At 58.8% G+C, this 12,675-nt stretch overlaps 1 protein-coding gene across 2 annotated transcripts in view; it reads right to left on the bottom strand.

Moving 5' to 3' along the window:
- Positions 1–2,794, bottom strand: part of NDE1 (nudE neurodevelopment protein 1) — a 35,201-nt gene extending 32,407 nt beyond the window's left edge. Inside the window, exon 1 of one of the 2 annotated variants that reach the window (XM_056130868.1) lies at positions 2,711–2,794. The gene's annotated coding sequence lies outside the window, so the exon portion shown is untranslated. The remainder of the gene's footprint in view (positions 1–2,710) is intronic. The other variant, XM_056130869.1, reaches the window with a different exon arrangement.
- Positions 2,795–12,675: the final 9,881 nt, after the last annotated feature.

The following is a 12,675-nucleotide window of genomic DNA, read 5'->3' as shown; positions in this document are numbered from 1 at the left end:
TATATGTGTGTGTGTGTGTGTATATACACACACACACACACACACACACACATATATATAGCTACCTGGACTTGCCGATGATAACCGAAAGGGTAAAAGGGAATGAGAAGACAGGCTAGGGTTCAAACTCAGCAGCTCCAACTCTGCCGCCAACAATGAAAAAAATCAGAAGGGAAAGTCTTTGGGGTGCAGAAGTGATGGGGGAAGAGATGATCCCACCTTGTCATTTTTTTATGGGTGGGTCACACCCGGTGACGCTCAGGGGTTCCTCCTGGCTCTGCACTCAGGAATTACTCCTGGCAGTGCTCAGGGGACCCTAGAGGATGCCGGGGATCGAACCTGGGTCAGCCGGGTGCCAGGCAAACGCCCTCCATGCTGTGCTATGGCTCCTGCCCCAAGACATTGTTCTTAACCCCTGTACTATCTTTCTGGCACTCACTGGGATGTTCTAACAATGAAATGAGATAAAACAGCAAGTCGCAAGCCCAGAGATTCCTGGGCTGGGGACACGCCTCCAGTGCGACAGCACACAGTCCCGGGCCCGGGGCTCAGTCCCAGCTTGGGTCATTTTTAGTTTGGCACGTCCACGACCACAAAGCTGCGACTCTGGGCCTGAACATCGGGGATCAAGCCTGGGGGGGTCAGGAGCCAGTGGCTGGTTCCTCCTGTTCTCCGATGCCAACAGAGCACCGGGAATCTTGGGGCTGTTCCTGGGACTCTGGAATGCCACTGCTGGGGGTCAGCAGAGAAGCCAGCGGCGGGCGAAGGCGGCAGGGGGACGGGGAGGAGGCGGAAGACGAGACGCCGAAGAATGGGATGTCCCGGGAGGAAAACGGGGGCGGGGGGGGGTGAAAGGAAGGTCAGGGAACCTTCCAGAATCTCCATGAGGCAATGGTAGAACTGGGAGGATGAGGACAGGAAAGAGGCCACAACACTTGGAACAATGGCCACCGGGGACAGTCAGTGGAACGAGGATCAGGGACCAGAGAGGCATTTCAACGGGGGGGGGGGGGGGGGGGGGGGGGGAAGGGACAGAAAGGCGTGTGCAGACTCCAGGGGCTGAGGAAGCAGGGCCTGGCCCCGAGGATGGAGATCAGGGAACGGATCTGGGAACTGCGGCTCGCAGACTTGGACCCCGCCTCTCAGTCTCTTCGCTGGGTGCCGGCGTGATTTAGGGCTCTGGGGGCATCAAAAGGTCATCGGGATCCAGATGACAGGCCCGAAGGGCCCCTTCCTTCCCTCTGAGGATCTCAGACACCGGTGGCGTCTTTGGGGACAAGAGACGCCAACCTATCACTTCGCCCGACAGCATCATCAACCAGGCTCACTTTTCAGTTAAGAGTCCAAATCATGGGCTGGAGCGATAGCACAGAGGAAAGGGCATGCGGCAGACCCGGGTTCGATCCCCAGCACCCCATATGGTCCCCCGAGCACTGCCAGGAGTAATTATTTTTTTTTAATTATTTTATTTATTTTTGGGGGGTCACACCCAGCTATGCACAGGGGTTACTCCTGGCTCTGCGCTCAGGAATTACTCCTGGCGGTGCTCAGGGGACCATATGGGATGCTGGGAATCGAACCCAGGTTGGCTGCGTGCAAGGCAAACGCCCTCCCCGCTGTGCTATCGCTCCAGCCCAGGAATAATTCTTGAGTGCGGAGCCAGGAGGAACCCCTGAGCACTGCTAGGTGTGACCCAAAAAGCAAAAGCAAAAAAAAAGAATACAAACCATGGGGGGCTCTGGAGAGGGCTCCCAGGGCAGCAGCTCATGTACCAGGCCCCAAGTTCGATCCCTGCAACAGGAACTACTCACCCAGCCCCGGCACGACTGAACTGTCTGGGGCACAGGAGGGCTCAGTCACCACCGGGAGTGACCCTCAGTCCTGGCCACTGGGAACCGTCATCAAAAAGCAAATAAATCAAAAGGTGGGCGGAGAGACAGCACCATATGAAGGGCGTTGGTCTGCAGGCAGTCTACCCAGGTTTGATCCCCAGCATCCCACAGGGTCCCCTGAGCACTGCCAGGAGTGGTCCCCGAGTACAGAGCCCCGATTAAGTCCTGAGCACCACTAGGTGTGACCTATAAATACCCAGAATAAACAAAGAGGGCCAGAGCGACAGTCGAGTGGGGAGGACATTTGCCTCGCACACGCCTGACCTGGGTTCGATCCCCAGCATCATAGGGTGTCCCCCTCGCCCCCAGCACCACCAGGAGTAACTCCTTAGTGCAGAGCCAGGAGTAACCTCAGAGCACTGATAGATGTGGCCCAAAAAGCCCTTCCCCCACAAAATAAATAAGTACACAAGTAAGAACAAAGCATCGTAGGGCTGAATTCCTTAGTGTGGCCATGGGCTCTCAGGGATCGCTCTGGACCCCACTGTGTCCGAGTGCACCCCATCCCCAGCCTTCCCGACCAACCCCACTTAGTCCAAAATGCCCCCACTGCTCACAGCCTGCTGCCAGCCCCACCACCCCGGGGGCTCCCCAGGGCGGGCCATTCTGCTTGGGCCCCGGAAAGATGGGCTCGGGGTGCGTCCAGTCTCAGGGCCCTGCTCCGGGGTTGGTGCTGACCGAGCCCAAGCTGGGACGTGGGTGGGCTGAACGCAGCACGGGAGCGGCCAGGTCCAGCTCCTCCGCAGAGCTCTCGAGAAACGCTCTGGACACGTTCGCTGGCCTCCCCGCGGCTGCTAGCTCACGGCACGGACACTCACTCGGTGGCTCAAACCGCCCCGCGCACGCCTTCAACTTGCACAAGGTTCCGTGTCAACGCCACCTCCATCGGGCCCCAGGGAGTGGTGAGGAGAGAAACTCCGTCCGCAAGGTAGGAGAAAGGGCCCGGGCAGCCAGAGGTCACTCTGCCATCACGAGGCAGGAGCCAGCCTGGGAACAAAGCCAAAGCGTGAGGCCAGCAAGGTGACCAGACAGAGCGGGTTACCTAACTCCTCACCCTCCCGCCCCCACACCTCGCGCAGGCGAACCTGACTCAAGCTGGGGCCGATCTCGGTGCTGATCGAGGCTGACTTTCGTGGCTGCCACAAGTCAGGCTGGGTTTCTGCCAGGTGAGGCCGATTGACATGTGGTGCGGATGACACTATTTATTAACTTTTTTTTGATTTTTGGGTCCTGGCTCCTGCACTCAGGAGTCGCTCCTGGCGGTGCTCGGGGGACCCTATGGGATGCTGGGAATCAAACCCGGGTTGGCCGCATGCAAGGCAAACGCCCTCCCCGCTGTGCTATCGCTCCAGCCACTGACACTATTTATTGACGAGACAAAGGAACGGGCAAGGAGGGTGTTGATCACGGCCGTTAATCTGAGCTCTGGGGGACATCCCAGATGCTCACGCTTGTGCTCGCTTTTCTCCTCGGTCCTGGTGACATCTAACCACACCAGACCACCAGGCAATGTCAAGGGGCACCTGCGTCCTGCACGCGGGAAGCCTCGGTTCAATCTCTGGCAGTGTGTGGCCTGAGCACTGCCCCTGAGCACCAAACCAGAGCATGTTGGAGTCCCAACACAAGGAGGGGTTCGGGAGTTCGGGGGGGCTGGGCTCTGCATGTGTGAGGCCCAGGGCTTGATGCTGGGCCTTCGGGAAAGGGTCTGAGAAAAGACGACGAAAGTGCCGAGAGCCCGGAGCCCACGCAAAGGTCACACACAGGGTCTGGTGGCAGCAGAGAGGAGGAGGAAGGAGGCGACGGAGGACCAGGACAGAAGGCGGCTGGGCTTCTCCTGCCGCGTGGGAGACCGTGTCCAAGGGGACCGGTGATGGCCCCAGCGGCCTCTCTCTCGACGCTCCCCACCCGGATCCCCACGCCTCCCATGGCAGCCCCTCAGCCGGGATCACTAGGCGCTCCCGTCCCCAGTCGCTGAGCGGCCGGTGCCACTGTCTTCCCACACCTGTTTCTAAGACAATCCCCAGCCCTTGCCGTAACAGGATCCCTTGCGCGGGCAACTGTGTCCCCTGACTTGGCCCTGGAACACCACCTGCTGAGCAGTGGAAACCTTCCCTGTGTGTGTGTGTGTGTGTGTGTGTGTGTGTGTGTGTGTGTGTGTGTCCCCGCTGACTGTCTGGGCACAAAAAAGCCCATTCAAGGGCTGTGGAATGAAAACGCAGGAGGCAAAACAGACCCATCCCTGGCTGGAAAGATCTCTGGAGCGAAGGAGAGGCGAGACCCCCCCCACCCCGCTACGCACACCCCACTCAGTGCATACGAGTACTCCCCTCTGCCAATGAGCTCCGGGTTCCCAGCTCGGAGCCCCGAGCCATTCATCAGGCCGGGACACCTTTTTCTTTTTATGATTTTTGGGGGGCTTTTGGGGTCACACCTGGCAATGCACAGGGGTTACTCCTGGCTCATGCACTCAGGAATGACCCCTAGCGGTGCTCAGGGGACCCTATGGGATGCCGGGATCGAACTCAGGTTGGCTGCATGCAAGGCAAACGCCCTCCCCGCTGTGCTATCGCTCCAGCCCCACTGGGACACTTTTTGTCCGCAACATCTGCCTGGCATCCCCTGGGCAGACCTGGGAAGGTGACCCTCTTCACAGGCTTCCACGGCCACTAACAGGCTCCCTTCCTCCTTGCTCAGGACCAAAGGGTTTGGATAAAGGGACACTTAGAACATGGCCAGAGTGGCCAGTGCAGTTTAAAATGGAATCCTCAGGACAGAGCTGAATGTGAGATGCTTTGGGAAGCACTTCTGCGGCGGGACAGGGTCTAATTACCACCCCCATGCAGGGAGGAAGGATCTAGTTTTGGACGTGGGGGGGTGCGGGGGGGATGCGGCAGAGAACTGGGCAGCGGCCAGCCTGCACCGTCTTTGACTCCTTCAACCAAAGGACAAAAGCCACAGACCTGGTCGATCCAAGCTGCCTTCTGCACCCCGGCAACACCCCCTCCCCAAAAACTGTTAGGGCTAAGAAAAATACACTTGAGGCTAAGCGGAAAGGAGGAGAGGTTGAACTTCACCCTCCGGACACGCGATGTCCTTGGCCGTTTGAAAATGTCTCCGAGAGGCTGGGCTTGGATTTTTCTCTGCCACAGAAAGCAAGGATAAGGGTTGGCGAAGGCGCCCTTCTTCCGGCGCGATTTACAGAGCCGTGCGCTGGGAATTTCAGAGGTTACAAGAGCTTGCCACCCCTCGACTGTGTTCTGAGAACATGAGACGCTCTGAGTGAGACGACCCAGCCACGGGACGCGTCCCCGATACCATCGTATCTGTGCGAATTTATGATCGTGATTGCTGTTGCTCTCGGGATGCGCCTGAGTGACTAATCACAGACGCATCAGGTAGAAGGAAAAACCTCGTGCTCAGCACTATGTGCAGTTCCTGGCCTCCACTGGGGGACTCGTGGAACTTATCTCTGGCAGATACTGCAGGCGGCTGCAGCATACTCAAACATCGTCCTCGGAAGTCACTGTCACTGGAAGGCAGGTGACGGCTGGGGTGTCAGAAGCCTGTGTCCAGGCCGTCTCCTGGAGAGCCAGTGAACCGCGCAGGTAAGCCAGCTGCAAGTGTGAGGGGATCTGAAATTCAAATTCAAGGTCTCCTGGCTTCACCTGGCCCCGGCTTCTTTTTTTTTTCTTTTTGGGTCACACCCGGCGATGCACAGGGGTGACTCCTAGCTCATACACTCAGGAATTACTCCTGGCAGTAATCAGGGGGACCCTACGGGAAGCTGGGAATCGAACCCGGGTCAGCCGTGTGCAAGGCAAACGCCCTGCCCACTGTATTATTGCTCTAGCCCCTGGCCCCGCTTCTAAAGGGCACTGTGCCAGGCTGTGGCACGTTGCTCGTGGCATGCACAACTCCTCTCTTGCAAAGGCGGACTGGGAGCACATGGTTCCTCAGTGCCACAGGCTCGTGGCCCCCTAGCCCATGTTCTCCGACCACTACCATCGTGCCCCAGGAGTCCAGGGACAAATCTAAGGGGCGCCTCCAATCCCTGGGAAAAACAAGACCGGAAGAAAGAGCTGAAGTACAGTATCTCTCTTCTACATGTTTCAGCATGATTTTCTTGGCTAGAGCGATAGCACAGCAGGTAGGGCCTTTGCCTTGCACGCGGCCGACCCGGGTTCGATTTCTCCGTCCCTCTCGGAGAGCTCAGCAAGCTACCGAGAGTGTCCCGCCCGCACGGCAGGGCCTGGCAAGCTCCCTGTGGCGTATCTGAGATGCCAAAAACAGTAACAACAACGTTACTGGTCTCCAACGAGCAAATCGATGGACAACGGGAGGACAGTGCGACAGTGCGACATCCTTTTAGTTTTGGAATCACACACCCAGCAGTGCTCAAAGCTTACTCCTGGCTCTGTACTCGGGGATCACTCCTGGTAGCCTCAGGAGAACACATCCGGTGCCAGGGATCAAACCCGGGTCGGCTGCATGCAAGGAACGTGCCCTGACACGGCAGCCCGCTACAAGGTTTTCTTCCCTCCTGGTTTACTCAAACTAAGCCTGACAGGTAAAGACGAAAATGCACTAGAGACACACTTCCCGTTTCAACACGGAAACCACCACCAACCAACTCTGCAAGCTTTCCTCTGCGCGGAGCCAGGCACAACCCCGCCGGTCGGGGCAATCCACACCCACAAGTCATCGGGAACCAGCTCCCCGTCCTCCGTTCCCACTGCAACCCTTCCCAAACACCTCGGAAGGAAACGCCGCTGGGGACGGGAGGCGAGGAGATTGCCCAACGCCGACACAGGCACCCACAGTTTCTGGGCTGTGACGCAGGCTGCCCTGCGTTTTGCAGAAGTTGACATCACCGAAGCAAAGTCAGTCAAGACTCGGCAAGCCTGCCTTCCCTCCCTGAGCGTCCCGGACCTAGAATGCTCCACAGAGACGTCAAGAGGCAGGCCGAGGGGGGGCGCATCATTCGCCAAGACGGCCAACTGGAGATACCTGAGCTCAGGGTCAAGCTGGGTGATGTTTAAGGCCGGTCACACAGGCTCTCCGTCAGGGGGATTTGCACCAGGCAGTGCTCAGGGCACCGTGGAGGAGTGGGAATCGAACCTGGGGGTGTCGTGTGCACAGTACAGACCGGTTCGGTCCTCTTTCTGAGCCGGCTCCCCAGACGACAGCAACGGTCACTGGGGAACGGCTGGAAAGCAACGTGGCTATGGAGAGTGGCGTGAAATCACGTGGAAGGTCACGTGGGGTTTCAGAAAGGCGGCCACTGGCTCTGCTCACAAATGCACCTGCACACAGGAAAGCGTCTAGAAAGACGCAGCTGCGAGACAAGCCTCAGATGGGGCTTCGCGACACACCGATACTGTCCGGCTGGGAGCACAGGGTCCTTTTTGGACTCGTAAAAAGTTCAGGCCTGGTGGGGCTGGAGCGACAGCACAGCGAGTAGGGCATTTGCCTGGCAAGCGGCTAACCCAGGTTCGATCCCCGGCATCCCACAGGGTCCCCTGAGCACGGCCAGGAGTGATTCCTGAGTGCATGAGCCAGGAGTGATCCAAAAGGAAAAAAAAAAGTTTAAGCCTGGTGCCAAAGCCCAGCAGTGCTCACGTGCCGGAATAGTTCTATTCTGAACTGAGATGCCAGGGAAAGAATTCTCTCCGGGCTGAGAGGGCAAAAGGGAATGTCCTGCCACAGAGGCAGGGTGGGTTGGGGGGATGGGGGTGGGAGGGGTACTGGGACCCGTGGAGGTGGAGAATGGGCACTGGTGGAGGGATGGGCACTCGATCACCGTATAACTGAAACCCAAGCACAAAATCTTGCAAGTCCACAACTGTACCTCGTGGTGTTTCACTAACAAAAATAAATAAATAAATAAAAGATAGAGGCATCAAAAAACAAAACAAAACAGGAATGATCTCTGGGCTTCCCTGCTCCTCCATCCCTTTTCGTCAGCCTGGCTGGGGAGGGCAGCCACCCAGCCGGGGCACCCAGCAGCAGTAGGTGCCAGGCCCGGAGGCGTGGAGGGACTCGAGTCAGGCAGTGATCAGGTGAGGAAAGGGAGGACGCCCTGTTCTGGGCAAAGGAACGCACTTTGGAAACAAAAATAACCTCTTAACAAAGACACAGTATCCAGGAGCCAGAAGAACAATAACACAGGGGTTAAGACGCTTGCCTTGCATCCGGCCAGCCCTGATCTGATCTGTCCCATCCCTGGAACCAAGTATGAGCCCTGAGCACAGCTGAGTGTAACCCAAAGCCCAACCCCAAATAATTTTCCTTTTTCTAAAGAAGAATCTACTGTCAGGGCCAGGGCAACAGCATGGTGGGGAAAGCACTTGTCTTACACTTGGCTGATCCAGGCTCAACCCCCGGAATCCTCTATGGTCCCCTGAGTACTGCCAGGAGTAATTCCTGAGCACAGAGTCAGGAGTAACCCCAGAGCATCACCAAGTGTGGCCCCAACACCCCACCCTCCGCCCAAACATCAGAAATCTATTGCCTAAGGGCTGGAGAAACAGTACAGGGGCTAAGGTCCCTGCCGGCAACGGCAACCCCTTCCCTTTGGCCTCCCAAGCACCCTGGAGTAACCCCGGGGGCAGAGCTGCAAGTCGCCCCCAAGCATTGCTGGGGGTGCCCCCAAAGCAAGATCACTGATAATAATGAGAGACATACAGCAGGGAGGGCGCTTGTGCTCACGATAGACCCGGGTTTGATCCCCGGCACCCCCTAGGGTCCCCAAGCTTGCCAGGACTGATCCCTGTGCACAGAGCCAGGAGAAAGCCCTGAGCACTGTCGGGTGCGGCCCCAAACACACACACAGTAAGAATAAAGCAAAGGGGGAACGAATCTACTCTCTGGGACCAGAGACAGCACCGGGGCTAGGCCCTGGCCGTGCACGCAGCCAACCCCAGTGACATCCCCAACACTGCACAGCCTCCCTCGAGCCCACAACCAGCGACAGCACGGAGCTGGGAACGGTCCTGGAGCACTGCCGAGTGTGCCCCGGTCCCCTAGTACTGTCCAAAATGGGGTAAGATACACCGATCGGGGCCGGAGAACCAGATGGCGGAGGTTAAGACGCCTGCCTGCCTGGCGTGTCGCCATCTCTGGGACCGAGCAATGGCAGGGGTGGCCCTGGGGAGCGCAGAGCCAGGAGGGGCCCCTGAGCACTGCCCAATCACACTCCCCCCGCCCCCTCCCACCCAGAAAAGCGGATCAGATTCCCCAGAAACTTCCAGATCCGAGCCATATCATCATCGGCACGAAGACACACACAGAGGAAGAAGGGTTTGGGGTATTTCGATGTGAAATGCCAGGGAGAGGTGGGTTCGGGGGCCACAGCGGGGTTCCTCCACCTTCTCCTTCCAACCTGGCTCCCACCCTCTGGGCATGGGCGCTCCCGGCCGCACCCCTCCCCAAGTCGAATGCAGTGCCCCCTCCCCTTCTAAGGCTGCCACCGGTCCCCTGCAACGTGCAGGGACCCAGAGGGGGCAGAAACGCCGCTGCCCACCCCTTCCCCCTGTCCCCTGAGCCCAGGACACCAGATCCCTCTGCCAGCCGCTTCTTGACAAGTTTCCCAGGGGGCGGCCTGGCAGATGCGCAACGCAGAGAGACGCAGCAAGAAGAAAATGACGAATAAATGACAACCAGGACGCCAGGGACCCCCCGGACGACCCCAGCGGGCCCCCTCCAAGGGGTCGTCCGGGAGCCGGCGGGGCGGGCAGCAGCAGGTGTGCCGGGTGGGCCAACAGCACCGACGCCGCGGGACTGGGGCTGCGCTTCCGAACCGAACCGCGCGGTCCCCCGGGCCAGGGTGGGGGGCGGGCGGGGGTCGTAAGACCGGGACCGGCCTGCGGCGGGGGTGGGAGGGACGGAGACCCCGGGGGTGGGCGGGGTGGGGGAGGGAGGCCTGGGGCGCAGGGGGGGGGAGCTGGGGCGACAGAAGGAGATCGGGGTGGGGGTGCGGGCGGAGCCCCCCGGAGCGTCGCGGAGGGGGACCCCGGGGTGGCCGGGGGCGGCCGGGGGTGGGCGGGCGGCCAGCGGCACCGGGGCGGGCCCCGGGCCCCGGGACGGAAAGGAGCAGAAGGACCGCGCTGGAAGAGAGAGAAAGTTGCCCCCAAGCACGGATCGGGGACCCCCTCGCCCCCGGGCGCGCGTGGAGCACTGCGCGCGGAGTCCCGGCTCGGGGGCCGCGGGGCTTCTCTCGCGCGGCGCCCGGCCCCGACGGGGTGGGGGTGGAGGGCTCGGGCGGGGGGCCAGCGAGGGCCGAGGCGGGCCCGTGCACGGCGGCGGGCAGGGGCGAGGGGCGACCCGGGCGGCGGCCGCGACCCCCAGCACCTACCGGGCTCGGCGGCGGCGAAGACGGGCGGCGGCGGCGGCGGCGGCGGCGGCGGAAGGGGGCGTGGCCCGGCGCTGGGCCCGCCGCCCCGCCCCCGCGCTCGCCTTCCGCGCAGCCCATTGGTGGGCCGGCGCGCGCCTCGGCCAATCAGCGCCGAGCAGCGCCGTTTGGAAACTTTTCTTCCCGGGCCCGGGCGCGGCCGGCCACGCGGCGGCCGTGGGCGGGAGCGGCGGGGCGGGTCGGGCTGGTCGGGCCGCGGGTCCCGGCTCTGGGCGCTCCCGGGGGCTCGCGGGACCCCTGCAGAGCCGACTTGGGCCCGCGGGGTCTGCACATTCGGGACCCGCGGTTCCCCCCGGCGCCAGTCGCGGTTTCCTGCCCTTGCACTTTCTCTGCAGGAGGGAAAGGACAAAGATCCAAGAGCCGTTGGGGCCAGGCCCTGGGTGTCTCCTGCCCTCTGACCCCCAGATAAAACTGACAGCATTTTCTTCTCCTAAAAAGCGCAAGATTTAGTGTGCAGAGTTCGTTTTTTGTTTTTTTTTTTTTGTAGGAGTACTGCTACTTATTCAGCCACTGATCAGCTGATTGAATCGTGCATGAACTCCACCTTATTTTCTTTTTTCCATTTTTTATGATTTTATTTATTGAATCACCGTGAGAGCAGTTACAACGCTTTCGGGTCTAAGTCTCGGTCATACAATGAAACACCCGAACTTCACCAGTGCCCATTCTCCACCACCAAAAACCCCAGTATACCCCCATCGCACACCCTCCCCGGACCTGTGGGGCAGATGATTTCCACATTACTCTCTCTCTCTACTTTGATCACATTCAGTATTTCGACACCAGACCCACCATTATTGTTTGAGATTTTACCCCAACACTCAGCTGAAAGGGCAACAGTAGACAATTTGTGTTCTATTGCTGGTTATGAATAACATATGATGTCGCGTGGCCGCAATAGGGCCATGTGAATTTGAAATTCCGAAATTTTAACACTTAAATCTGGAGGGATTTCTGCCAAAAGCCACTGGGTTTTGAGATTTGCTCCTGAGTCTCTGGGATCATGGCTGTTGAGCAGCTTGATCAGGAGCCAGAGAGGCCGTTAGTGGGCGATGACTTGGGGTCTCGTTGGGGTGGGGAGACCAGGACCGGCTCCACCCCCATCCCGCGAGGCCCAACCAGCTTTGTCACTGCGGGCCCAAGCCTGACTGTCCAATGGATGACGGCCACCAAGCCGCCAAGGGGGATCAGGCGGAGGAACAACACCCTTTCCTCCCTGGGGTGCCCCGGCAACAGTAACCTACTGCAGGGTCCGGACACATTTCTGCCAAACGCCTTGGGTTTCGAGATTTGTTTCTGAGTCTCTGGGATCAAGGCCGTCAAGCATCTTGATCAGGAGCCAGAGAGGCCGTTCGTGGGCGATGAGAGTTCGGTCTTTTGCCTGGCTTGAAATCCTACCTCTGCAACCATCATCATTGACTCCATTCTCTGTGACTTAATTTCTCATCTATAAAATCAGGCTTGATAGGATTCTGTCCCACGGAGATTAAACACATTAACTGGGCATTTGTAGGACACTTAGGACAGTGACCCATCCGTGCATCGTTAAGAACATACTGTTTATTTATTTATTTTTTGATTGGCTGTATGAGGCACAGTGTCAACTTGGTTTTTGTGTTTTGGGAGGCGTGGGACACACCTGGCGGTCCTCAGAGCTGGCTCCTGGCGCTGCGCTCAGGGATGACCCCTGATGGGGCTCTGTAGACCCTGTGTTTTACGCCGAGGCATGAATCTCGCTAGGCTGCTTGCAAGGCACGCACCCTGGCCGTTGCACCATCTCTCCAGCCCCAAGAGTGCCAGCTCCTTGCCCTGGGTTTGCTCTTTCAATTTTCACAGGAGCTTCCGTTGTTCATCACCAGGTATTCATGTCACACTCATGCTTCAAACACGAGGATGCCACACAAAATTTCTCTCTTCAAAGGGCTGATGCTATTAAGACAGACACCAGACCAGGAAACAGGAAAGGTGCCATAGTTTCAGATGCTCATAAGTGCTGTGAATAAGGCAAGGTCATGGGAAAAGGGCTGGAGGTGGGAGAAGCAGGCGCTTTCGGACAGAAAGGTGGGTGCTGGTGGGGTGAACCTCCAGATGGGACCTCCAGGAAAGGACTTTTATTTCCTAGCTTTATCTAAAACAATTTTTTTTTACTTTTGGGGTCACACTGGGCGATGCTGAGGGGTTACTTCCAGCCCTGCACTCAGTAACAATTCCTGGTGGTTCTCTGGGGGGAGGGAGGGACATTATAGGATGCCATGGATCCAACTTCGTCCCAAGGTAAATGCCCTCCCGCACTGGACTGTGGCTCTTGCCCCTGTTCTTGGTTTAAAGAAGAGAAAACAAAGGTGCAAGGTCTTGGCCCAAGATTCGCAAATA

Source organism: Sorex fumeus, unplaced genomic scaffold (assembly GCF_029834395.1).
Source record: "Sorex fumeus unplaced genomic scaffold, SorFum_2.1 ptg000082l, whole genome shotgun sequence".
NCBI lineage: Eukaryota > Metazoa > Chordata > Mammalia > Eulipotyphla > Soricidae > Sorex > Sorex fumeus.
This window is presented reverse-complemented; position numbering and strand designations above follow the sequence as displayed.